Genomic DNA, 23,100 nt, shown 5'->3' with positions numbered 1-23,100 from the left:
AATGTCCATCACCTGATGAGTGGATCAGGAAGATGTGGTATATATTCACGATGGAGTACTACATGGCAATGAGAGGGAATGACATATGGCCATTTGTAGGAAAGTGGATGGACCTTGAGGGTGTCATGCTGAGCGAAGTAAGCCAGGCAGAGAAAGACAGAAACCATATGTTTGCACTCATAGGTCTAGCAGGAAAACAGGAGAGATCTAATGGAGAACCAGGGGGAGCGGAGGAGGGACAGAGAGTTGGGGAGAGAGAGGGATACGAAACTTGAGAGACTATTGAATGCTGAAAATGAACTGAGAGTTGAAGGGGAAGGGGGAGGGGGGAAAAGAGGTGGTGGTGATGGAGGAGGGCACTTAAGGGGAAGAGCACTGGGTGTTGTATGGAAAACAACTTGACAATAAAATATTGAAAAAAAAAAAGATTCTCTCTCTATATCTGTCTGTCTCTTTTTCCCTCTCCCTACCTTTCTCTGCCCCCCACCCCCATTCACATGTGCTCACCTTTTCTCTAAAATAAAATTAAAAATTAAAAAAAGAAAAATATACAGAAACATAAAACAAAAAATGAAATTCCAATAATTTCTTACTCCAGAAATCAAAGTTTGGGGTATAACCTTTCAAATGCTTGATCATAATATAAATGAATGTACCTCGTGCCTAGCTATACCAAAGTCTGAGGCAAAAACCAAAACCAAAACAAAACAAAACCCCCAAGCACATAACAACATTGCTTTTTCTTTATTGAAAATTTTGGTGTTTTGTTCACCATGAGTTTTTTTGCATTACTTTGATTTTTCAAACATTACATTGAAATATTATCTATGTTAGTTACTGAATTTTTTGGTGCCCCTTAAATTTTGTTCCTGAGATGTCTGTTCTATGTCATTGTCTCACTCTCACCCTGGCCTGGGAATACATACATTACTATGAAAAAGATGTTTTATTTTCAGCTTATTTTACAACATTAAAAAAATCATACTATAATAAGAGTTTATACTTCTATAGCACTTATATATAATTCTATAGAATCACTATTATTTGTACTCTACCTGTTAACTCACTTCTTGTAACAGCCCAATGAGGTAGGTACTGTTTATATTATTTCCACTTTGTAGATGGACAAACTGAGGCCTACAGAGTGAAAGCACCCAAGGTCACATGGCTAGTGAGGGGCAGAGCTGGGATTTGAACTTAATAGTGGGGTTCCTAAGTGTGTGCTCTAACCTGCAATGAACTCTTTTCTCCCCTGGAGCACAATATCCTGTCACTTACATTTTTTTAAACTCTATCATGGGCATTTTTCAATTTCAATATGGAAGACTCTACCCATCTTTAGATTCCCAGTACAAATGGGACTTCATAGGTAAGAAACCCAAATATCTCTCAAGAGCACCTTGACAACCCCCTCTCCTGTAGCCAGTGGCTTTGCCTCCACCCCTGCCCTTTGCCTATCAAGACCATGTCTCCCAAGTGGACTTGTGACCATTACAACGATCGCTTCTTTTTTGTGCCAATGCTCTTATTTTGAAGATAACTGACTTGAGCCAGCAATCTGGCTGCTGTGTATGCAGAGCAAGCCACCTCTTCACAAGCCTAGGGGAAACATTTGGAGCACAGATTGCAAAGCACCTGAATTTGAAATGTTTATTTCTTGGCTGGCTTTTATTTTCTTCCAACTATCAAAGGAACTCTGGCTGAAGTTGACGCATTAATCACTTGTCTAATTTCATTTCTTAAAACCTAGTTATTTTTAAATGATAAGTTACATGATTTACTGCCCTTTTTGATTTAGAAACCTGTTCAAAATGCAGAGTGGTGTCTGCCTCTTTGTTCACAGAGTCTTGGGATGTTTTTTCTTTTCTTTTTGGGATGATTAAATGCTTATGATTCTTTCATCTAAAAGGCATGTTCATTATTGATATAGTTCATGCACTCTGAACCATTTAATTTAGGTATTGGTTATTTCTAGTAAAATGCAATATGGTTGGCATCCCTAGATAAGTGGGCTAGGAGAAATACCCTGACCCACTGTGATTATTTTGCAATATGGTACCTTTCCATTTGTGGGTAGTTAGGAAATCCTGCTAACAAGGACACTAATTCAATTCTTAGATGGCTCAGTTCCAAGGCCAAAGTCTGTGCTCTGATTTTGTGATGTGGAACCTTGGTCACAAAGTGTATGTGTATGTGGGAGTGGGGTGGAGGGGGTAAGAACAGTCTGAGTAGTTTACATGTATCACTGAGGGTGGTTGGGAGGGGGGAGGTAGTGGGTAAATTAGGTGGCCTTATGGGCTGAATTATGTACCCCCAAATTCATATGTTGACATCTTAGCCCCTAGATATGCAGAATGTGACTATATTTTGAGAGAGGGTCTTTAAAAATGGTCATTAAATTAAAATGAGGAGACCACAATTGGTTTTCTCATAAGAAGAGATCAGAGGACAGCCACACACACAGAGGGGCTATGTGAAGACACAGGGAGAGACGACCATCCACAAACTGGGGACCTCAGAAGAAACTACCTTGACTCAGACTTCTAGCTTCCAGAATTGTGAGAAATAAATTTCTGTCATTTAAGCCAGTCAGTCTGTGGTTCTTTCTTATGGCAGTCCTAGGAATCTAATTCAGGTGGCAAGTGGGTAAAACAGGGTGGAGTTTTGAAATGAATTATATACATTTTTGGTAAGCTGGTCAAGTTAAAGATCTCATTAATTTTACTGTCCCTGGTAATTTGTGTACCTGGAAATAGATTTCCTGCTCTCGAATTGTTGTGATTCTCCATGTTATAATGAAGTAGCTTTTGTAGCCAAAATGGACTGAGTGTACTAAGTGGTTGGAAATTCCAGTGAATCACCTCTGAAGAATGGGCCATGGAGGACTAAGGAACACAGCTGTCCTTCTGAGGTGGCTGCTGAAAGACAGGGTGCCCCTCTTTGAATGGAGGGGAAGAAAACCATTGCTCTCACATGACCAACATTGCGCTGTGAGCTTTGCATACCTGGTGTCCTTTCATTTTCCCCACAAACTTGCCATGTATTATATTATCCCTATTTTACAGATAAGAACATGGAGGACATGCCAGTTATAAGAACTTGTGACTCAAATAGGTCTGCCTGTGTGCAACTCCACATTGTTTTTATTAAACCATGATGCCTCTAATTTCTCCCTCCCTCCCTCCCTCCCTCCCTTCCTTCCTTCCTTCCTTCCTTCTTTCTTTTCTTTTCTTTTCTTTTTGAAATATTACTGCTTTGGTTCCTATGATGGCTAATTTCATAGGCCAACTTGGCTTGGCTATAACATCTACTTATTTAGTCAAACAAGAAGTTATTTGCTTGGTTCTTTAGCCAGTCTAGAAATTGCTGTGCAAGTGCTTTTTAGATATGATTAACATTTATAATCAATAGACTTTGAGTAAAACAAAGATTACCCTCTAACTGGATGGGCATCATTTAATCAGCTGAAAGCCTTTGAGCAAAGGCTGAGAAGAGCAAGTTCTGTCTCAAGACTGCAGTGTCAGCTTTCACCTGAATTTCCAGCTTGCTGATCTGCCCTATAGATTTTGGACTTGTCGGCCCCACAACTGTGTGAGCCAATTCCTTAAATATCATTCTCTCTATATATGTTCTATTGGTTTTGTTTCTCAGGAGAACCCTGGCTAATAGTCTAATTAAACTTGAGTCTTCAGCTTGGAAGGTAGGAAGTCTCTCAGTTGTCTCAAGGTAAGTTACTTGCTGTACCAAACAATCTCCAAATCTCAATGGGTTGACACAATAAAAATTTTATTTCCTGCATATCTTGATCCAACAGAATGTTGGCAGGCTGGACTTTCCCACGGTCATTAGGGAACTGGGCTTCTAGTGAGTGGTTCTGCCAACTTCCAGGGTTTCTGATGTCCACCCCCAGTCCTCTGGCTGGAAGAGCAGGAAGTAAGTGGGCTAGAGGTCAGCCTGGGAGGCACACTTTCTCCCATATTCCACTGCTCGTGGTTGCAAGGACACTGGGTGTGTAGTCTTTCTGGAAGAGTCCAGAAAGGAGGGGAGAAGCACATGTATTGGCGAGCACTGAATTTCTCTGTCACAGCCTTATAACTGTCAACGTGGCTTATCATGTCAACGTGATAAGGGGGGGAGGGGAAAAATCGGCAGAATAAACGGATGTTGTTTTTGAATGGAAACACAAAATGTTTCTATATGTCTATTTTTAAAGTTAGTCCATGGACCTTAATTTTAATGTATAGATACACAAATCCAATACAAAATAATTCTAGGATTCTTGCCCTGGAATTTACCAAACATTTCCCAAAAACTAATTTGGAAAAATAATGGTACAAACAACCAGAGACAGCTTTGAGCAAGGACAGCAGGTAGGGTGGGGAATCTGTTTCCACTAGATAGTAGACAAGGCTATAAAATAATACCTTGCAACTAAGATACCATTTAACACCTCCTGGTAATGGCCAGTGCTGGTGACCTACTAGAAAAATGAAGAAGCTCAGATGGTGTTGGTGGTACTGTTTTTGGTACATCTCTTTCAGAAAGCAGTGTAAAAAGATCTCTCTCTACATATATGTATTAGGAACCATAAAAGCATTTGTATTCCTTGACCCAGAAATTTTCACTGACCCTAGGACTTTATGTCAAAGAAAGAATTCAGCTTTAAAAAAAAACTATTTAAAGGATATATTCATTATATTATTAGTCTCAATAGGAAAAAAAATGGTGTTAAGTTTGCAAATACCTAGTAATTATCTTTAATGAGAGTCCTCCTCTTTTTATAAATACCCAATGTCTCACTAGCCACTGGTAGGGTAAGAACTGAAAAATAGAATTTTGCTTTAAATTGGCGAGGAGGAGCTGAGACAGAGCATGGAGGTAATTGAGTATCTGCTCACTTCTGTGGAATCATATTGTCTTTGTAGGTCTACCCATGTTTCTTTCTCTCTTCTTAGTCTTGAAGCACACTATGGTCATTATTAAAGCAATTTTCCTAATTCTTAAAAAGCTTTAATCCTGTTTGCCTTTGGAGATTCTCTGGGGGAACAAAAAAAGGAAAGATTAAAGTAAAACACGGCCACACTAATGTTTGCCTCTGACAAACAAAGGTGCCCCAAGACGGTAACCAGGTGAGGATTTGATAAATTTCTGCTGTGATTTGTGTACGTGCATAGAACTCTGCCAGGGAAAGAAGAGTCTGGCTTCCTCTTGCAAGTCACGGACATCTTTGTTGGTTTACCCTTTGTGCTAGGATGTTTGAGGTAGAATGCTTGGGCCCTTTTGCTGGGAGGAATAAAACTCTGGGCCTCATTCTGTCCTCCTCCTCATTTTTTGAGCAGAAATTAGTGTGTAGAAGGTAGTGGGGGAGGATTTAGATGGGTTTGGATACCTCTTTGTCTGTAGGATGTCTGATAGTAAATCCAAGGGTGCTACTAGTTGAGCAGAAAGAGGCAGAAGGTAGGATGAGACAGTCCACCTGTTGTCTTTGCCTTGTTGATGAACACAAGCCTTCCCTAGAGGCATCTGTCTTCTCTTCAGCTCTCTCCACAGCTACTGCTGGAAAACAAACCCCTCAAATCTCCTAAGGTTCTTTGAGGAGTCAACCCAGCAGCCTGGCTATCTAATCTATTTTTTTCTAAAGGTCTCTGGGTAGAAGACACTAGGGAACAGATTTACCAAGAGAAATGGCAAGAGAGACAGAAATCATAACAGCAAACAATAATTATAGGATTGCCAAGGACACAGTAACAACTCTTTCCCAATGCCTCCCCCTGTGCTGGCCAGACTCACTGATTCCTGGGCCCTGAGGCCCGGGCTCATGACTACTGCGGTCCCTATAGCTAAGTGCTGGGCCTGCTCCCTGGTGGTTCCGAGGGCCTTGCCTGAAGCCCTGGGCATGCACCCCCATGGTGGTGGTGGGAGCTTTAAATAAACACAGCTCAGGAGAAGAGGGAGGAGAATAAGACGCCAGTGTTCTCACACGGCACACAACAAGGCTCCTTGTGGCTCTAGCACAAGGAGCTCCCCTTCCAGCTGTCCCAAACATTTTCCCTTCCAAGAAAGCACTTTACAAATGATACATCGGACAACAGGAACAGTTTTGAGTCACCAACCACATAGCAAGCTAGAGGTTTGGGAAAGTCTCTCAGTGCTGGGTCAAGGCAGGCAGCAACTTAGAGGCTGGAACATGGTGTTCCTGTGGTCTCCAGGTGTGATCCAGATGCTGGCTTTCCTTTTCCTAGGATAGCGCTGCTGTGGGAAGTGGGTCCTGGCTGCTCAGGCAGCTGGGGATCTGCATGGATTTCTTAGCTTGCAGGTTAGCCGGACATCCTTTGTTCTCTCTCATCCTCTCTCCTATTTTTAATTTCTCTCTCTCTCCCCTTCCATATTATTTTCATTAATTGAGCATTTACTATTCATAGAATACTGTGCTGGACATTTAAGAGGCTACAAAAAAGTAAAAAGGCATGCTTCACTCTTCAAGTAGCTGAGAGCCTGGTTTGGGGGACTGGGAGTAGAATACGTGGTTCCTGAACTTCTCTGTCGTAGGTCAGTGGTAGGACCTTGGGCAAGTCACTGAACCTTTTTTTGAGTTCAGTTTCCCCATCTGTGAAATAAGGGGTCATGTGAGGTTATCCCATTATTTTCTAAACTCTGTTGAGTTTTTAGAATGAATGACAAAGAAGTAATTTGTTCATTTGGTGGAGGAAAGTGGCATTGCAGAGTTCTTAGAGAAAGCTTTATAGAAGAGATGGAACTTGAGTCCCAAAGGATGCATAGCATACTAGCACGGAAAAACCAACCTACAAATCCAAGGGACTAGAGGTGTTTGGGAAGAAGAAGCAATGAGGAGGTTCTGGGCTGGGATGGATGGGGGAGGAACTGAAAAGAAGGGGCAGATGAGGCAAATGTAAAAAATAGACCTTGGATAGAGGGAACTGAGAGAAAAACCACCAAGTAGCTTCTTGATTTTAAACACAAATGATTTCAATGACAGTGGTAATATTGAGGACACCAGAAGCCAATAAAGAGAGTTTGTCTAATGGGGGAAATGCTGAGTTCAGTTTCAGATATGTTAAGTTTGAGGTGGGGCTAAGACATCCACTGGAAATGTCCGGGGTGCAGTTGAACGTGTGCAACCAACTTTTAGTTAAAGGTTGCGAGTGACCTTCAAAGACTGGGGAACTTCTTAGTTAGAGGCTCGTGTTGAAGTGCTGAGCCTGGACGAGAGCTCTGGGAGAATATGAGAAAAGAGCCGGCAGAGGGTGAGAGGGTGCAATGTGGGTGCTCCCGCCATTCAAAAGGAAGCCAGCAAAGGAGAGAGGAACAATCAGAACAGAAGTGGAGCGAGGCAGCGAGGAGGGAGACTGTTCCCAGGCACACGGGTGTCCGAGACATGAAGGACACCTGAGAAAATGCTGCGGGGATGGCCAACAGATGGCCGCGATCGAGCTTTCCTGACTTCGTTATTGGTTCTTCTCTCTTGTGGAAATGTCAGATGGGTCATTTGGGGAAGGTTGGTGGAATTTATTTCTTTAAGGGTCTTTTTGCTTGTTCATTTGTTTTTAAGAGAAAACCTGGAGGAAACTGAGTTGGAGTTTAAAATCCTTATTTTAAAATGTTATTGCTAAAATAAGTAAATAAATACTAAAACAAAATATTATTGCTAGGCTTATAGTTAATTTAGTGTAGTGACTACTTCATTCTTCAAACATTAATATCTAAGTTGAGACTGAAATGTGTAAAGTATCATAACATTTTGGGAGAGGGAATATCACAGTATGAGCCTTCTCCCCTGAAAAAATACATAAATGAAATATTACTCTTCTCTTCAGAAAAATACACAAAATAAAGTATGATCACTCTCAGGAAAATATATAAAAATTACCATACAAATTAGGTACAGTTACCCTAAAATCCCTATCGGGCCATGTACCCAAGTGAAGAACTCTCACATATGGTCCAATTCCTGATGTTATGTAACCTCTCTGTGCTCATTTTTCTTATTTGTAAAATAAAGACCATCCTTTGTATAATGAAGATTAAGTGAGCAGACACAAAGTGCTCAGAATAAAACATAACACACGGTGAGCACTTGATGATTGTTATCTATTATGGTTATGATTGTTCTGATGTATGAAATTTCCTCAACTAAATGTCCTCTGGACAAAGCCCTTTTTCCCTAAAGCATTCACTTACTCAAACACTCGTTTACTTATTCACTTGTTCATTCATTCACTAATGTACTAACTCAATCACTCACTCACTCATTTCCTTTCTTTCTCACTTTCTATTAACTTGTCTAGGATCTAGAGAATTAAAGATTCAAGCTGCAAACCTCATCATCAACAAGCTATCAGTCTCCTGACATGTAAACAGACACTCAGTTTCCTGCAAAAGTTTCAAAGTTGAGGTTTCAAGTAAGAAAAGGGCAAAGAAATAAGTTGGGAGTAAATACAGTGTGTCTGCTGATAAAATCTGAGGAGATGAGTTTGATATGTTTGGAGAGTAAGGTGTTTGGAATCCACTAATCTGGAGTTGAGGAGAGTGGAATTAAATCTTTGTGAGACAGAATGGCAATATTCATTCTGCCATTCTTAAAAATGGGTATATTTTTAAAAAGCATAATACGAAGAATCAAGGGAACTATCCATTCGGTGCTCTGACAGAACTCTGATTTTACTTCTGTTGAAGCATCCGGAAGCTTATTGTCATCATTTGTCTACATTTGACAGAGAGCTACCAGAAGGCAGGGAGTCTCTCTCTTTCATTTTTGTGCCTCATACTGACTAACTGGTTGCATGATTGTATTTAAAAGGAAGACGTTTTCCCATTCATTCCCATTTTAACAGAATACATTTATGTAGAACTCATTAAGGCAAAATTACCCATGATTATCTGTTCATTAAGATGTCTACCTGGCAAACACCTTGTTAACCTATGATTTGTATTGTTCTAGAAAGGATTAAGATAACCTTAAGCATATTGAATAATTCAGAAGTTTCACTAACTCTGAACGACCTTACCAATTAGAATAAATTAGTGTGATATTTATATTTACTCTCTTAGAAAAGCCTTTATCTTAGAAAAAGGAAGTAGAAAAAAGCCTAAGAATGCACTTACCTTTGGTCTCTTTAGGGTTAAGAAGGGGCTTCATTGCACATTGTTTTTAATTAAAATTTCTTTGAAATAGTTTTATGTATCACTTGAGTCCCATTATGTATTTTTTACATTAGGGCTGAACAAGCTTCTGAATATAAAATCAAACTGGAATTTGCTCTTGAACACTCTGAAGGGAAAAACAGATGTTTTTTTCATGATTGTATCTGGGTTTATTAGGAAAATGTACTTTGACTTAAAACATTTTTCATAGGAACTGAAGACAAGGTGCCCCATTTTACTGAATAAGGTAGAATGTGGGACAAAACCCAAACTTCTCGGTCTGACTTTTAATGACACCCAGTGTCCAAGCTCAACCCACTTTTCTAGTATATTTTTCCATGTCTCCCTAACCATACCTGTGTTCCACCCAAGCACATCTACTTACATTTCCCCAAACTCATGTGCTTCCCAGCCTCTTACCTCTGCCTCTCACAACCTCCTTAATTCCTCCCCCCATTCCCAGGATTTCATATTTGGATAAAATCCTACCATCCTCTGGGAATTATTCTCTCTCTCTAAGTCCCACGTGGAAATGATTCTTCCACCCACATTTCTTTTTAAATCAATGGTTGTTGAGTGATTACTCCAGGCCAGTTACTGGGCTAAGAATTTTACAGGCATTACCATAACAAACCTATGAGGTAAGTAATGTTAATAGCCCCATTTTACAGATAGAAGAACAAGTCTTGAATGGTTATTTAACTTTCTCAAGATCATTATAGGGGGGAGATGGCATCTTTTGCATAATTAGTAAGTACTTCCTGGAGAAGTAAAATGAAAATACATAGAGTAGAACAAAATGGACTTCCCAGATCTTGAAAGTTAGAGTTAGCACACAATTTAGGCTATCTGTCCTCACAGAATGTTATAGACAATTTTTGTATCAAATGTTGAAGCTCTAACCCCAAATATGATGGCATTTGGAGATGGGGCCTTTGAGAAATAATTAGGGTTAGATGAGAGTATGAGGGTAGGACTATCCTCATGGTGGGATTAGTGGCCTTATAAGAGGCGGACAGAGGAGAAAGAGATACCTCTTTCATTGCCATGTGAGGACACTGTCAGTGAGAAGGTGCCTGTCTGCAAACCAGGAAGAAATCTCTGACTAGGAACCAATTAGTGGGCACGTTAATCTTCGATTTCTAGGCTCCAGAACTGAGAAAATGAATGTTGTTTAAGCCCCTCCCCACTCTATGGTACTTTGTTATAGCAGCCTGAGTAGACTAAGGTACAAAGGTATATTAGAAAGGAGAGGTCCTTTAAAAATTTATGGAGTGGCAGGATGAAAGGAAAACACCAATGGGGCACCTACACAGAGAGAGATTTGCAGAAACCTCACAGAATGCCTAGTTCCTCTAAAGTAGGTGTTCTCTGTGTGAGCAGTCTAAGCATGGTGTTGCATCCAGAGATGACAACACATTTGATATCTAATGCTGACAAACAATAAAAATCTTAATTTCAGTCTCAAATAATCGGAAAGGGGATCACAGTGCATTCTCCTCACCCACGTAGTTCTTTCAGAGTTCTGCTGATCAGACAGAGGCTGCCTTTCTTAACTTCCTGGCTACATGCTTACACTTAGCTTCTGGTTCTGCTTCCTTCCCTTCTCCCAGTGCAGTCTGTCTTCAGGTGGCACCCAGTACCGCTGGCCTTATGTATAAACCCAACATCTTACTTAGAAGGCAGGAGTGTGTTAGAGATGGAGGATGTAGTCATAGTTGTAGCAGAGTGAGATTATTCTAGAAATTCTGGTGAAAGCAGTTGGGAAAAATTGGGGAAGCAATCTGGATTTTGGGTACTCTAATTAGTTCAAGAATGCATGAGCACCTTACTGTGGCTTTGGAAAACGATATGTAGCCACATAATGGTCTGTGTGATATGCTGTGGTGGCAAAGGGGAGAAAGGACAAGAGAATCATTTTGTTATGACAGCGGTGAAATTATTACTATTATTATTACTTTCCTTTTTAAGATATAGTTTTTAATACTGCCTGGCATTGAAAAAACTTGTTTAAAATTGTCCAATTGTTCTATGTAGTCTTGCTTTTTATCAGTTAAGAGGTATGTAATGGTTGAGTGTAAAATGGATGGCATGAAATGGTGGTAAGGTGTGGGTTCAGAGCCCTGCCCTACCTCTGACTGTGAAAATACCCAAAGCTATCCAGCACTTACTAGTTATTGTTCCTGGTTTATCTGCACCATCTCCTTAGATTTCTTCCATAAAGTTAAGGAAGACATAAGCACTATGAAGGACTCTCATTTTACAAAGAAGGAAGTTGAGGCAGAGAGAGGATAAATGATGTACCCAAGGTTAAAGAAGATAAACGGAAGAACCAGAAATTGAGCCCACACAGACTGTTTTTAGAATGTTTAATTTTAATAACTTTTGTCTACAGCTTCCGCTGGAGGGAACACAGTCTGTACTCTTCCCTCTGGCAAAGGTCCAAAGCAGACGATATGCCATAGGTTGACTATTTTCTAGGAGAAGCTAGTTTGGAAGCCCCAGTTTTTGAGTTGCAATGAACATACATTTGCTACTTCCTTGATTTCCAAATGTATTCATATAGGAAGTAGACTGATAATTTTGATTGAGAGCAGCACAAGGGAGGGTAGCAAGGCAAACATGAAGAAGGGGATCCTAACATCAATCCTTGTGGACCGAGGTGGGTGAGGGTATAGTAAGCCACAAACCACCCCTCAATCTCAGTAGCTCAGTGGATTATGTTCTGTTTTTCATGCTGCATGTATCTAGCAGGATGCTCGATAATCATTTAGCAGGGACTTCAGAATGACAGAGCTCCTTCTTGATAAGTACTTACAAGATTGCTGTAGTAGGTGAAACCAAAAGGGTGAAGAGTGTCCACCTGAAAGTGACTCACATCAGTTCTATTAGTATTTCATTGGATAAAGTAAGTCACATATATGGCCAAGCCTCATTTCAAGGAGGAAAAGTGTAGTCATACCATCTTTCTGGAAGAAGAACCAGGGATAGTGAGCGAACAGCACCCAGACAAATCCAGAGCCTGGAGAGGCTCAAGCAGGGTGTAGATCCTGATTCACTACTGGGAAGAGACACATGGAACATAATGCAGTTTCTGAACTCAAGGTAGAGACACAAATGGAACTTCCACATTCTCTCTCCCTCAACAGTTGCTCATTCCTGTTGCTAATTCCAGAAAATACACTAAAATGCCCAGAGAAAACATCATCATTTTTAAGTATTATCATAAAAAAAGTATTTCCTACTCATCTGATTACGTGAACCAAGAGCAATTATGTGGTTATGTGGTATCATGGGAGACAAACTCTGTCCAGGCTTGGTAAGAACAAGCTTTATGGCCATTTTCATCTCCAGAATAGTCTACATGCAAGAACTCTTATTCATAATCCACAGTTCATAAAATTTTATCAAGTGCCAACATTAAAACCTAATTTACTTGTTTTCCTTTAAGTATCATTTTGTGTGTTTTTTTCTTTAACTCTCTCCAATGTTGAGTTAAGAATCCTCTTTAGACTGATAAGAAAGCTTTTATTTTCCAATTTGATTAATGAGTGCTTTTTCTTTGAAATTGAAAACAAAGTTACTTTAGAGACTTTCTGATGCTTCCTCACTTGTGATAAAAGCATGAAGGTAATAGTTTTCAAATTATTTCCCTTTTGTTTCCTTTCCTTTCTCTTCTCCTCCCTATCCTTTCTTCCCTCATCTCTTTGCCTCCTCTTACCTCCCCTTTCTTGCCTTCTCTTTCTCTCTCCCTCCCTTCCTATATAATTGTCATTTTACCAGCTCCACAACTACCTTCTATCTGATCAACTCCTACCCATCCTTAAGGTCAATGCCTAACATTATTCCTTGGATGAACTTTCCTTGTCCTTGAATGCCAGTTTTGTCCTTGGAATGAACTTCTGTAGTATCAAGTACTTCTTCTTCAGAGTGCTTATGAAAATATTTGATTATTTGTGGAGTTATCTGTTTAATATCTTTCCCCCAATAAAACTGCAGGCTCCATGAAAGTAGGCATCAGGATTCTCATGTTCGTTACTGTGGCTGTAAGTTCTAACACAACACCTGAGCCATGACAGGTGCTCAACAACTATTTGGATATCTATTTAGTCAGCAATGCTATTACTTTCCCCCATCCTTATATTTGAGTGGCTTGATGGATGTTTTAGGGTGGAGAAGTGCTGGCCAATTCAGATGGGAATGAACTGACAGTGGAGAACCCCTGTAAAAATGAGAACAGCAGCAACAAAAGTACCTGCTCAACACCAACCTGCTTTCTCTAAGTGTTGACATTTTGTGGATAGTGGTCAAGTGACATTTTAGACTAATACAAGCTTATTACTTCAAAACTCTGAAGCTTAAAAGTGCTATTGATGGAACAGTACATGGGGGGGGGGGCGGGAAGTGGGAGAAAACTCCCTTTTTTTCTACCAGTTACGTAAGGTCCTTTTCTGACTGCCAACATGCCTGATATGATAGACTGAAAGCACCATTTTCTTGGTAAAACAAACACAGACTTCTCTTTAAAAACACCTTTTGATACTTTATGAGTAGGGCTGGTATATGTAACCGATCAAGACCAACATATGGCTTATTATGACATTTAGCTGATTAAAATAGTCTAGACATAAACTTGAGATTTCAGAAATGTTTAAGTTAAGTAAGAAATACATTTTAATGTACAGTAGATGTGTACTTAGTGCTAGGCCACCTGTATCCCTACAGGAATTACAGGGCAGGAAGTACTTTTGACTCAAGAAGTGTGTCTGAAAATTAAGGTTGTAAATTAACAACAGCTTGTCTATTAGATTATTTCAGCCATAAAGGACTCAGTATGTTTCAAAATGCTCATGATTTCAATACCTTTCTGTGGCTCAATTTAATAAAGAGGGATGCTGGGAATGGCTTTGGCTTGAAGGTCTGCAAAAGCACATTTTTAGAAAATCCCAGAGAATAAATAGTAGCTGCTAGTTAAGTTGTGGTAAAACACACCTGTGGCTAATGGAAAAGGAAAAGTTTGAGCCGCCCCTTGGCACCAGCCTCTGGGCCCACACCAGGGGGAGAGCTGTGGGTTAGTGGTTTGTGCCCGGCCTCCGCCACAGGGCCAGGAGCGCCAGGCTTCTCCTCCAGCCTCCGAGGCCTTGGGTATAGCCACCACTTACTCTGGTTTTGTTTTCCTGGTCTGTGACTGGTGAATAACGAGACCTAATTCACATACGAGGTGCCTGCATGGATGATTTGGCTAACGCCTGGGGCCAAACCCTTTGAAGTGGAGCCTCTTATGATTAGTTGTGGGGCAATGCTAAAGCTTGGTTTAGGCTGTGATTTTGATGAGTTTTTCTGTCATTGTGACTCTCTTCTGGGCATGTAGGAGGTGGATGAGGTCAGGGGAAGACGTGGGGTTGCATCGGAGAGACATGCTTGTTTAGCTCTCTGAGAGAGAGAGATTGAAGGAGAAAAAGGGAAGGAACAGGAGGAGGGAGGTAGGGAGAGAAGAGAAGGGAAGAGAAGGGAAGGGAAGGGAAGGGAAGGGAAGGGAAGGGAAGGGAAGGGAGAGAATGGACACTTCTGAGGTCTCTGAGGGCGTAGTTCCCAGGTGGTCTATGAGTGTTTGGAATTGACTGAGATGAGACCAGGGTAGAGCTCAACATGGTAATTTTGCCTTTTTTCTGCAGCCAAACTATTGAGCTGGCAGCAAGACATGGAGCACATGGTGACCTGAAGCCCATTCACTGTACTTGTTTTGCCAAGATTTTAATTATGTCGTGTATGTGAACTCTGTTAACCCTTTCCTCTCTGAAGCACTCAGTGGCTTGGACACAGGCATGCTAGCCAAGAGAATGGGGTGCTTCTCCCTGTTTGTGATTTACCGTGTGATTCTAAGAGGGGTACTTTGTTCATCTCCTTGGTTTCCTCATTTGAAAAATGAGGAGTAAATGAGCCAAGATGTATCAGTTAGCTTTTGCTGCATGACAAACCACCCCAAAGCTTTGTGGCTTAAAACAACAAACATTTATTTAACTCACAGTTTGGTGGGTTGGCATTTGGGACTGAACTCCTTTGGGTGGTTTTGATGGTTGGGACTGGGCTTTGCTGACCTGAGCTGGGCTTGCTCATGTGTCTGGTCAGCTGGTAGGGCAGCTGGGGCCGACTGTTTTATGATGGCCACGCCTGGACGATGGGATGACTGGAGCCTTTCTTCACAGGCTCACACATTCTCCAGCAGGCTAGCCCGGGCTGACTCATGCGGTGGTCAAAGGTTCTAAAAGAGTGGAAATTGCAAGGTCTTTGGAGGCCTAGGGACAGAACTGGCATTATGGAGACACACCAGTCCAGACTGGAGAGTGGGGATATAGACTATTATCCTTGATGGGAGCAGCTACAGAGCATTGTGGCCACTGTTTTCGTTAAACTACTACGCCAAGGTAACTTTCAGCCCCCAATTAACAATGAGCAGAAATCAGGACTAAAAAACAGCATCGATTTTTTTGAGTTCAGCTTTAAGAATCTGAGGTTACAAGTCCTGGCTGGCTGTTTTGAATTCACTATGTGACTTTAAATAAGTTTTCAAAACTTTTTGTTGATTTTAAATTGCTGTACTAGGCTCCTTTTGCTTATATATTACTAAGAAAATAATCAATGAAGAGTTTTAGGAATGTAGGTATCAATAAGACTTGGTGAATAAGGGGCATCTGATAAATAATACTGAACACAAAAATTAATACATGTATTAATACATACTTAGGTCCTTTAAACTTTTCTTTTCAATACAAATTTTTTCTTGCTGTAGAAATTCAGCAAAGGAATACAAAAAGATGAAAACAGAAGTCATATTTTACTCCATTATCAGAGATAATAGTGTACAACTATTTATTTTTTGGTATAGTTCCCTCAAACATTTTTTCAGGGGCGCCTGGGTGGCTCAGTTGGTTGGGTGGCCAACTTCAGTTCAGGTCATGATCTCACAGTCTGTGGGTTCAAGTCCTGAGTTGGGCTCTGTGCTGACAACTCAGAGCCTGGAGCCTGCTTCCAATTCTGTGTCTCCCTCTCTCTCTGCCCCTCCTCTGTTTGCCCCCCTCTCAAAAATAATAAATATTAAAAAATTAAAAAAAATTTTTTTCCATATGTATGTGGTCTTTTGCAAACATAGCATACTGTCATACTGTTTTTATAATCTGCTCTTTCACTTTGATAAATATACTATAGTGCTTTGTTTTTGGTGGCTGTGGTATTCTAGTGCACACATGTGCCATGATTTACTGGAACCATCCCCCACTGTTAGGCATTTAAATATTTTTTGCTTTTAAAATTTATTTTAAAAAACAGCATATAAACATTTTACTGCTACATTCTTTGAATATATTTGTGGTATAATAAGGAATATATTTGGTCTTTGTCCCTGGTTCCTGGTGTAGGACTCTTAAAAACCTGGCAGTTTTCTGAGTGACTGGAGTATCCTTCATCATTCATAGGAGTCCTTTGGGCACACCTGAGCGTATGCTAGGCTGGGGATCCTTCATAGCTTCGTGATGGAGCTGGTCACGTGGAAGACAGAGTGATCAGAAGATTGGAATTTTCAGTCCTGTCCGTTAATCCCTGGAAAGGGTAAGGTGGGGATGGGGGTGGGGCTACAGATGAAACTCTATAAAACTCTAGAAGAATCGTATTTGATGAGCATTTGGGTTAGTGAGTGGATCTGTGTGCCATGGGGTAGAACACCCTAGTTCCATAGGAAAAGAGACCTATACTCCAGACCCTTTGGGACCTCGCCCCTATGTACCTTTTCATTTGGCTCTCATCTGTATCCTTTATAATATATTTTATAACAAACTGGTAATATAAATAAATTGTTTTTCCTGAGTTGTGTGAGCTGCTTTGGCAAATTAATTGGATCAGAAGAGTGCATTGTGGGGATCTCTGATTTATAGCCAATTAGTCAGAAACAGAGGTAAAAACCTGGACTCTTGATTGTCATCTGAAGTACAGGTGGTAACAGTCTTGTGGGACTACGCCCTTTAACCTGTGAAGTCTGATGCTAACTCCAGGTAGATAGTGTCGAAATTCAGTTTGTAGGTTACCTGATTAATATTTGCTGCAAATTAGAGAATTGCTTCATGGTGTTGGAAAACATTCCACCATTCTTAAATATTTCCATAGAATATATTCCTTGAAGTGGTGTTCCTATGTCAAAGGGTAGGCATAATTTAAAGACTTTTCATTTATTCTAAAAAAACCTCAAAAAAAGTTCAATCATTTGCTTCACATTACGTGCTGATAAGGTCTACGTTTTTCAGTTTACCATAATCACCACAAATTTGTAAATGGTTTTAAATCCTTCTGTGATGACTCTACATCTCATTGGAGGTTATACAACTCTCAAGATAAACAACTGCAGAACTGGAAAGACTCTCAAAGGTCATTAAGTCTAACCCCATAGGCACAGCTCTAATGCTAGCACCTTCTCTATGTATTCACTTAAAGGTATTGGATTTAAAGAAACACGACACAACATTAAAGTGTATCTGACAAACATCAGCGCCACTTAGAGCATGACAGAATTTCTGTTCTCTCTAGGACAAGGGAAGGAGTGAGAGCAGACTTCCAAATGGTCTTGGTTTCCAAAAAGGAGCAAAAACAATTCCTTCTACAGCTCAGTTGCTCATACCCTTCCGCACAGCATGCTAAAACAATTAGTAGGATCTCTGCTCAGTACTGGGCTTCTGAGAGAAACAACAAATGTAGAGTTACAGCATTCTTCTATCAGAACAGAAATGATGAAAAATAAACACATCTATAACAAACAGATTAATTTCACTGGATTATTTTTGCCACTCTTTACAAATTTAGAAGCTAGAACAACTAGCCCTTCTTAATTCCCTCCAGTGTTCAGAGTTCTAGTCCTTGTCTTTGGGCTGGCATGCAGTTCAAGCTCAGAAAAGAGATATATAACAACAAAACAAAACACAGAGCCGTCTTTAAGTCCTACTCTTTCCTTGCACCCTGCTCCTTCTTCCGAAGGGAGTATAGAGTGCAAAATGGCAGTGGTACCTATTCATACTCCACAAATCTATGAGATCGCCAGTTTTCTGACAAGTCTACGTGACACATTCACGCCTGACATTTACTCATTCCCTCCAGTAATTAGAGCATTTTAATAGGGCAAAGCTGGTCAGCCCTACTCCTTCTTCCCTTACAATGAGTTCTTTTCTAGAAAGGCTCTCATTCAACATACCTTCCTGATAGGTGCATCTTCCTAGACACACTAAAGTAGATCTGAATTGTGCTTGGTGGACATGGCTTTGGCTAAGCTTTTGGATGCTCAGTTTATGAAAAACACAACATTTGCCAAATTTCTGGTGATTTGGCTCCACTCTCGTTTTCTCAGAAATCCCAGTAGCATTCACTCAAGGGTTCTCTTGGTTTCCTCATGAAATTCTTTGGATCATGGAGACTTGAGTCACTCAGCATAGCAACTTGCTTTATTAATAATCTCCCCCCTTCCTTTTAAACACAGAAGATATAAACATCACCATAACCACAGAGTTTCATGTGTCTTACTATCCAATGACACTGTTTTCCCATTCAGCAGGCTTGAGCCTCCATTGCTTCTCCACCTTTCTTGAATATGATGAAAAAACCCTTTTTGTTTTCCTAAACATTTGTTTCTAGGTTTAGTTCATTCTATGTTCTCTGACAGTGTTATTATAAGATCATTAATCACAACAACAACAATAATAGCAGCACAATAATGGCATTTCTTTGTTCTCAGAGTCCTCACAGCTTATTTACATGGATCTGTCAAAGTTGGCAGAAAATGTCTTCTAGGACTTCAAGATAGATGATGACGACATGGGGAAAGAAACCTCGGCAATACTGTGGTGAAAAACTCCTTGAAATAAGGGCAATTTTACTTATAAAGAATGGCTGGCAAATATCTTTGTTTTAAGGGGGATTTATTTATTTGTTTGTTTATTTATAAAGATACTAAAATATTTTTAGTGTGTATTTACTTTTGAGTGAGAGAGAAAGAGACAGAGTGCAAGCATGGGAGGGGCAGAGAAAGTGGGAGACAGAATTTGAAGTAGGCTTCAGGCTTGAAGAGGTAAGCACAGAACTGACGTGGGACTCGAACTCATGAGCTATGAGATCATGACCTGCGCTGAAATCAGCTTCAGCTGACTCTTAACTGATTGAGCCACCCAGACTCAGGTGCCCCTTAGAGAAGGAATCTGGAGAAGGTATATATGCTTTTGTAACTTTCCTGCCATGGTCTTGTTCAAACCTCCTTTCCTCTGGAGAGCGTTCTCTGATGCTTCATTCTGAATGCTTTTTCTCTTCACTGACCTCTTAAGGAACTTCATTGTATTTGTTACGTCATGATGATCCCTTTCTACTGTGTTTCAAGATTTTTTTCTTTTCTGAACATGTCTTAGGAACTTTGCTATATTGTCAGTTCTTTGGCTCATCCATTTTTATGCCTGTAGCACTAGCACAGTGTCTGGCACACAGTAAGCACTGAATCAAAGCTTATTGAATGAAGGAACAGAACTGGAAAGGAAGGCCCATCATCAAGGACAACTTACTCAGAGGGAAGCTCTCGAGAATATACATAGGTGTACATAGACAAACACTAGAACCAAAGAAATGGGAAAGAAGCTATAAGAATCTTAAGTCTTGAAAATCTCAGGTTTACACATTCTCAGTTGGTTTGCAGTCAGTTCAGTTTGATTTAATCTAACATCATGTGGTAAACATCATTGGTGATCTGGTACTCTGTGAAGATGATGTATTGGTCTCAGCCTATCAATAGTGATGCCATTGGCTGAGAATGTCTGGGGGCACTCATTTGGGCCTGTATTACTTGTGACAGCCCCCACAGACACTTTCTCCAATATCTGCAGCCAATGTGTGGCTGGAGCAGCCCTTATGGTTCTTGTTATATGACTTCAGGACACACCTCAGCAATAGCCTTCAGGGAATTTTGAAGGACAAGATTTATTATTCACAGGTTCTGGAGGGTACATGGCATGCCCAAGGGCCACACAAGCAAGGTCGTGGAGAGAGAGAGCATGTAGACCTGAGGCTCTGCCTTTATTAGCTGTCTGAGTGGGGGTGTCTAGGGTTTAGCAGGTTCATTCTTCATTGGACAATTTGAAACATAAAAGTAGAAATTAAGGGAGTGGGGAGGGAGAAGCCAGGTCAGTCAAGTGGTCAGTTACCTAGGTTTCTCCAGGGCATTCTAAAGGGAATTCATGGTTGGGGTAGCCTGATCCTTTACCTCGTTGATTTGCTAGTAGCTGTGTGGTATGGCTGGCAATAAGCTTCTATGAAATGGATATCTTTGAAATGGATGCTTCAGCAATCAAAGAGCATAAGTCAGGCACTTACGCTATGCAGTAGTATAATCCACAGTCCAGCAGAGTGGACAAATGTGTAACAAATAATTATAGACTATCATAATTAGCTCTACACAAGATATGCAAGGCTTAGAAGTAGTGTAGAGGGAGGCATGACTGCAATGGGAGTATCAAAGGGTCTGGAAAGTTCCAGACTCATCTCCTTGTGTTTTCTGGAAGTTTTCCAGGTGAACAAGAGAATATAGGTTGTGTAGTGTGTGGAAAACTTGTTCTGGGCACAGTTAACAGAGTAAAGAAAGGTATAGAATCATAGATCAGCATGGGATATTTGGGGAAACACAAACGGTTGTTGGACCCTAGTGTACATGTTGAAGAACATCAAAGAAGGTTGGGAAGAAGGGAGGCATGAAGACAAGAAAGTTGGACCAGGACTTTCCAAGTTGTGCTTTTTCTATGTCAGGAATTTAACTTCTACAAGCTGATTCGATCCACTATCTTTTCCCCATATTGTGGTATAGGAAAATAATAGAAACACCAATTTGTCCATCTTTTTCCAACATAAAAGTTCCCCAAGAGTATGAATTTCACCTGTGGCATGCGCTGACATGTGAATTGTCAACTTCTTTAGCGGTCCTTGTGAAAGGACTGAACTTCATATAAATTCCATAGACAAAAGTGGTGACTCAGACAAAAGACAACTTTGGCATTAAAATGGAAGGTACACAATCAGAGAGAATGTAAAATGGTGTTGCCACTATGGAAAACAGTATGGAGGTTTCTCAAAAAATTAAAAAATATATATAACTACCAGGTGATGGGGGCGATCCTAAGTATATATCTGAAAGAACTGGAATCAGGATCTCAAAGTGATATCTGCCCTCCCATGTTGACTGCAGCATTATTCGCAATAGCAAAGAGGTGGAAACAACCTCAATGTCCATCAACAGATGAATAGATAAAATACGGTAAATTCATACGATGGGGGTATTATTCAGCCTTAGAAAAGAAGGAAAGCCTGTCATAACCAGCAACATGGATTAACGTGGAGAGTATTATACTAAGTGAAATAAGCAAATCACAGAAGGATGAATACAGCATGGTCCCACTTATATGAAGTACCTGAAATAATCAAACTCATGGAAATAGAGAGTAGGTTGGTGGTTCCCAGAAGCTGAAGGGAGAAAGCAATGGGGAGTTGTTCAATGGTGGATGGTGCACTGAAAAATTGGTTAAGAGAGTAGATCTCAAGGTAAGAGGTGGTTTTTTTTTTTTTTGTTTGTTTGTTTTAACTACACATACAAGAAAAGAAAGAACAGAATTTAAAGGGAAACAAAACAAAAAAAACAAAAAAAAAAAGAAAGAAAGGAAGGAAGGAAGGTCTTGAGCTCTTCAGCCAGGCAGAATCAGTTTAAATCCTGACTTTGTCAAATATTAGATATCCAATTACTGAAGGCTGTTTATTCTGAGTTTTCTTGTTTGAAACCAAGGGGATAAGAGAATCTGGGGTACCGGGTTCTGTTTTGCAGCCCTCAACGGAAGGATCAAATGGGAAGATACATAGGAGCACATTTGGTGCTTAGGTGCTAAACTGTAGGCTATGTTAGGAAATGTTGGTTTCTTTGAAGATGCTTTGTTCTGTACTCAGGGAGGTCATAATTGCTGATTTTCTGAAGCATTTTTAAAAAGTACTTGGCTGCTAAGACGTTACCAGTTTTTATAAGTTTCTGCATTTTTGTAGTTTTAAGTCAAATAGATAATTCAAGACATTTGTCACTGAATTAAGTGTCCTAGAGAGAAAAGTAGAAAGTAACCTAAATGGTGGGAAATAGAGTCTGGCAGAGAAGATGTTGTTGGCTTTCCCACCCATCCATCCATCCGCCCAGTAGGGAGATATACACACACCTATACTCACACACACCAGCTGGTGTTCTTTTTTTTCTTTACTGGAAGTTTCTTCTTTGTGTTAGATGTGTTTTTGAAAGGCTGAGAGGAAGACTTTTGACAAGAGGAATAGCTCAGGGGCTCTTGCAGGGATGCAGAGCTGACCCCGTGCAGTGGGAGAGAAAGGGTTTTTGACAGCAGCTGTGGTGAGGTTTGTCCTGACTTCCCACTCTCTTGCTCTGAAACCCTGGGCATGTCACTTAAACTCTTTGAGCCTCAGTTTCCTCAGACATCGGAAGCTGGGCAGTCTACCTACTTTTAGCATTATGGAAAGGACTGAGTTAATGTGTAGGTGACGGAGCTTGGCACAAGGTGGACATTCAACAAATGGTCTCTGTGTTTGTCTAAATGTCTATCTGTTTATCTATCTAATTGCTATGAGATTTGGAAAAAAAACTGAAGTTTGGACTCTTTACACAATTATTTGTCACCAGTAAAATCCTAAGCACCAGAAGGAGGTTTGTGGCAGTATTTGCTTTTAAGGTGATCATCTAATTTACCCAGAATATGCTTATATTAATTTTTACCATTATTCTTGAAAGGAAAGCAAATAAAACTTAAAATTTCTCATAGTACTCAAAAGCCCTTGAAAATACATGAACAGCCCACGAGGAATTAGTGATTTGTACATGAAAGCACT

The 23,100-nt window shown here is 40.3% G+C and overlaps 1 long non-coding RNA gene across 1 annotated transcript in view; it reads left to right on the top strand.

Annotated features, from left to right (window-relative positions):
• Positions 1-19,049, top strand: part of LOC115278772 — a 19,893-nt gene extending 844 nt beyond the window's left edge. The window contains exons 2-3 of the long non-coding RNA XR_003903096.1: positions 16,635-16,767; positions 18,932-19,049. This is a non-coding gene — a long non-coding RNA (uncharacterized LOC115278772). The remainder of the gene's footprint in view (positions 1-16,634; positions 16,768-18,931) is intronic.
• Positions 19,050-23,100: the final 4,051 nt, after the last annotated feature.

Source organism: Suricata suricatta, chromosome 15, assembly GCF_006229205.1.
Source record: "Suricata suricatta isolate VVHF042 chromosome 15, meerkat_22Aug2017_6uvM2_HiC, whole genome shotgun sequence".
NCBI classification, from domain to species: Eukaryota; Metazoa; Chordata; class Mammalia; order Carnivora; family Herpestidae; genus Suricata; species Suricata suricatta.
Note: the sequence above shows the minus strand (reverse complement) of the source record. Positions and strands in the feature narration are given on the sequence as shown.